A 5,526-nucleotide genomic window follows, 5' to 3' on the forward strand; every position below is an offset into this window, starting at 1 on the left:
GCCCATCTAATCCCTGTGAATCAAATGGGCTGACGGGGTTTTCTGGGGATTCTGGGCCCTGCGGGCATATTTCCCTGTAATCCTCTTCAAAGCTCTTCCATCAAACGAGGCCTCAGGTGATTTCCTTGTTCCAAGTCCAAGAGAGAATTGACAAGGTTGATCCTTTCTCTGTGCTTGATGAATATAATTTGGTTTCCAACAATTAATCATCACGGCAGTCTAGCGGCACAAGTTTGTGGATCTTAGAGCATCTCCAGCCGTTCGCCCCCCCAGGGGCTAGAAAAAAGTGTCGTCTAGGGGTGAACCGGCGATAACTTCGGCATGGGGGCGATCGGTTCCCAGCCGCCGCCCCCAGGTCGCCCACAAACGCTCTTTTTTGAAAAGGAAATCGGCCAAACACGACATAAAATTCGTCCAAACTTGACGATTTTCATTCATATTTGTACAAAAACTTAAAAACATAAATTAAAACTAACTAAAAACGACACTACTATGCCGCCGTCCGCCTTCTACATACCGAGGAGTCTGTAGAACCGGGTGTAGTCGCCACCATCGTCATCGTCGCCGCCGACCCTGTCGCACCCCTGACCAGCATCGCCGATGCGCGGGGGGTTGGACGGCCCGGGCGCCTCATCGTCGTCGCTGTCGAGGATGATGACGCCGCCCTCCTCGCGTCCGCGGCGCCGAGCTTTGATCTTCTTGAAGGCCCGGTGCTGGCTCTCCATCTACTCGCGAACGTAGTCCGCCTTCGCACACTTGAGGGCGGTCTCGTTGGCGGTGGCCATGGCCTCGTGCTCCTTCACGGGGAGCAAACCCGCCTTGGTCTTCGGCCTGACGAGGCAGTATGAAGAAGGACAGGGGCGGCCGCCCTCGTTGATGATGAGGGTGTCGACGCGGGTGCGGTGACGAAGCGGCGTCTCCTGCGGCCTCAGGCTTGATGGGGCGGAGCGCCGGCGAACCGGAGGAAAGAGAGCCCGAGCCCGGCGACGAGGAGGTCCCCGTCTCCATTTGCCATGGCGTCCAGGAATTACCGCAGCGGCGAGAGAAGGACGGGGGCGCCGGGTACTCCAGGCGCGGCGTGTTGCCGGCCTCGATGTGCTCGAGGACAGCTTCGAGGGTGCGGCCGGGCACGCCCCACCATTCGCGCCGCCCGTCGGAGTTGAGGCGGCCGTAGGGCAGGACACTGTTCGGGGAGGTGACCTGGCCGGCGTGGCGGCGGTCGAAGTACATCATCCACAGCGTGTGGCTGTCGGCAATGTCTACTATGCAACCTTCTTCTTGTAGACTCATGTTGGGCCTCCAAGCACAAAGTTTTGTAGGACAGTAGCAAATTTCCCTCAAGTGGATGACCTAAGACTTATAAATCCATGGGAGGCGTAGGATGAAGAAGGTCTCTCTCAAACAACCCTACAACCAAATAACAAAGAGTCTCTTGTGTCCCCAACACACCCAATACAATGGTATTGTATAGGTGCACTAGTTCAGCGAAGAGATGGTGATACAAGCGTAATATGGATAGTAGATATAAGTTTTTATAATCTGAAAATATAAAAATAGCAAGGTAGCAAGTAACAAAAGTGAGCGAAAACGGTATTGCAATGCTTCGAAACAAGGCCTAGGGTTCATACTTTCACTAGTGCAAGTTCTCTCAACAATGGTAACATAATTGGATCATATAACAATCCCTCAACGTGCAACAAAGAGTCACTTCAAAGTCACTAATAGCCTAGAACAAACGAATAGATTATGGCTGAGTACGAAACCACCTCAAAGTTATTCTTTCTGATCGATCTATTGGGCTATTCCTATAAGTGTCACAAACAGCCCTAGAGTTCGTACTAAAATAATACCTTAAGACACACGTCAACCGAAACCCTAATGTCACCTAGATACTCCAATGTCACCACAAGTATTCGTGGGTTTGATTATACGATATGCATCACCCAATCTCAGATTCATCTATTCAAACCAACACAAAGAACTTCAAAGAGTTCCCCAAAGTTTCTACCGGAGAGTTAAGACGAAAATGTGTGCCAACCCCTATGCATAAGTTCACAAGGTCACAGAAACCGCAAGTTGATCACCAAAACATACATAAAGTGAATCACGTGAATATCCTATTGTCACCATAGAATAAGCACATGCAAGACATACATCAAGTGTTCTCAAATCCTTAAAGACTCAATCCGATAAGATAACTTCAAAGGGAAAACTCAATCCATTACAAGAAGGTAGAGGGGGAGAAACATCATAATATCCAACTATTGTAGCAAAGCTCGCGGTACATCAAGATCGTGTCAAATCAAGAACACGAGAGAGAGAGAGAGAGAGAGAGAGAGAGAGAGAGAGAGAGATAGCTACTGGTACATACCCTCAGCCCCGAGGGTGAACTACTCCCTCCTCGTCATGGAGAGCGCCAGGATGATGAAGACAGCCACCGGTGATGGTTTCCCCCTCCGGCAGGGTGCCAGAACAGGGTCCCGGTTGTTTTTTCGCTTGCGGCGGCGGAACTCCCGATCTAGGTTCTATTCTGGAAGTTTGGGGATATGTATTGGCGTCGGGAACAAGTAGGGGGTCCACGAGTGATGTGTACTATGCAACCTTTCTTCTTGTAGACATTGTTGGGCCTCCAAGTGCAGAGGTTTGTAGGACAGTAGCAAATTTCCCTCAAGTAGATGACCTAAGGTTTATCAATCTGTGGGAAGCGTAGGATGAAGATGGTCTCTCTCAACCAACCCTGCAACCAAATAGCAAAGAGTCTCTTGTGTCCCCAACAAACCCAATACAATGGTAAATTGTATAGGTGCACTAGTTCGGCGAAGAGATGGTGATACAAGTGCAATATGGATGGTAGATATAGGATTTCGTAATCTGAAAATATCAAAACAGCAAGGTAACAAGTGGTAAAAGTGAGCAAAAACGGTATTGCAATGCTTTGAAACAAGGCCTAGGGTTCATACTTTCACTAGTGCAAGTTCTCTCAACAATAATAACATAATTGGATCATATAACTATCCCTCAACATGCAACAACGAGTCAATCCAAAGTCACTAATAGCATAGAACAAACAAAGAGATTATTGTAGGGTACGAAACCACCTCAAAGTTATTCTTTTCGATCAATCCATTGGGCTATTCCTATAAGTGTCACAAACAACCCTAGAGTTCGTAGTAAAATAACACCTTAAGACACAAATCAACCAAAACCCTAATGTCACCTAGATACTCCAATTTCACCACAAGTACCCGCGAGTTTGATTATACGATATGCATCACACAATCTCAGATTCATCTATTCAAACCAACACACAGAACTTCAAAGAGTGCCCCAAAGTTTCTACCGAAGAGTCAAGACGAAACCTTATGCATAAGTTCACAATGTCACAGAACCCGCAAGTTGATCACCAAAACATACATCAAGTGGATCACGTGAATATCCCATTGTTACCACAGATAAGCACATGCAAGACATACATCAAGTGTTCTCAAAACCTTAAGGATTCAATCCGATAAGATAATTTCAAAGGGAAAACTCAATCCATTACAAGAAGGTAGAGGGGGAGAAATATCATAAGATTCAACTATAATAGCAAAGCTTGCGGTACATCAAAATCGTGCCATATCAAGAACACGAGAGAGAGAGAGATCAAACACATAGCTACTCGTACATACCCTCAGCCCCAAGGGTGAATTACTCCCTCCTCGTCATGGAGAGCGCCGAGATGATGAAGGTCGCCACCGGTGATGGATCCCCCCTCCGGCAGGGTGCCGGAATAGGGTCCTGATTGGGTTTTGGTGGCTACAGAGGCTTGCGGCGGCGGGACTCCCGATCTGGGTTTCTTTTTGGGGAGTTATGTATTTATAGGAATTTTTGGCGTCGGTTTCACGTTAGGGGGGGGGTCTCCGAGTCAGCCACGGGGTAGGGGGCGCACCCAGGGGGTAGGGCGCGCCCTCCACCCTCGTGGATGACTCAGGACTCTTCTGGCCCAACTCTTTTTCTTCGGGGGCTTCTTCTGGTCCATAAAAAATCTCCGTAAATTGGCAGGTCAATTGGACTCCGTTTGGTACTCAAAAACAATGAAAAAAACAGAAACTGGGACTCGGCTCTTCTAGGTTAATAGGTTAGTCCCAAAAATCATATAAAATAGCATATAAATGCATATAAAACATCCAAGATGGATAATATAATAGCATGGAACAATAAAAAATTATAGATACATTGGATACGTATCAAGCATCCCCAAGCTTAATTTCTGCTCGTCCTCGAGTAGATAAATGATAAAAACAGAATTTTTGATGTGGAATGCTACCTAACATATTTATCAATGTATCTTCTATATTGTGGAAAGAATATTCAGATTCATAAGATTCAAAACAAAAGTTTGATATTGACATAAAAACAATAATACTTCGAGCATACTAATAAAGCAATCATGTCTTCTCAAAATAACATGGCTAAAGAAAGTTATCCCTACAAAATCATATAGTCTGGCTATGCTCTATCTTCATCACACAAAATATTTAAATATGCACAACCCCGATGACAAGCCAAGCAATTGTTTCATACTTTTGGTGTTCTCAAATTTTTTCAATCTTCACGCAATACATGAGCGTGAGCCATGGATATAGCACTATAGGTGGAATAGAATGGTTGAGGGAGTCCCGGACTAGGGGGTGTCCGGATAGCCGAACTATCATGGTCGGTCGGACTCCAAGACTATGAAGATACAAGATTGAAGACTTCGTCCCGTGTCCGGATGGGACTTTCCTTGGCGTGGAAGGCAAGCTTGGCGATGCGGATATGTAGATCTCCTACCATTGTAACCGACTTTGTGTAACCCTAGCCCTCTCCGGTGTCTATATAAACTGGATTGCTTTAGTCCATAGGACAAACAACAATCATACCATAGGCTAGCTTCTAGGGTTTAGCCTCCTTGATCTCGTGGTAGATCCACTCTTGTAACACACATCATCAATATAATCAAGCAGGACGTAGGGTTTTACCTCCATCAAGAGGGCCCGAACCTAGGTAAAACATCATGTCCCTTGTCTCCTGTTACCATCCGCCTAGACGCACAGTTCGGGACCCCCTACCCGAGATCCGCCGGTTTTGACACCGACATTGGTGGTTATGGAGAAGACAAAAAGGAGAAGATAGTCTCACATCAACTAGGTGTATCAACGGGCTATGGAGATGCCCATTAATAGATATCAATGTGAGTGAGTAGGGATTGCCATGCAACGGATGCACTAGAGCTAGAAGTGTATGCCATCTCAAAAAGAAACTAAGTGGGTGTGCATCCAATTTGCTTGCTCACGAAGACCTAGGGCACTTTGAGGAAGCCCATCATTGTAATATATAAGCCAAGTTCTTATAATGAAAAATTCCCACTAGTATATGAAAGTGACAACATAGGAGACTCTCTATCATGAAGATCATGGTGCTACTTTGAAACACAAGTGTGAAAAAAGGAAAGTAACATTTTCCCTTCTCACTTTTTCTTTCATTTTTTTATTTGGGCCTTCT

The sequence above is a fragment of the Triticum aestivum genome, chromosome 7B (genome assembly GCF_018294505.1).
Source record: "Triticum aestivum cultivar Chinese Spring chromosome 7B, IWGSC CS RefSeq v2.1, whole genome shotgun sequence".
In the NCBI taxonomy this organism is placed as follows: domain Eukaryota; kingdom Viridiplantae; phylum Streptophyta; class Magnoliopsida; order Poales; family Poaceae; genus Triticum; species Triticum aestivum.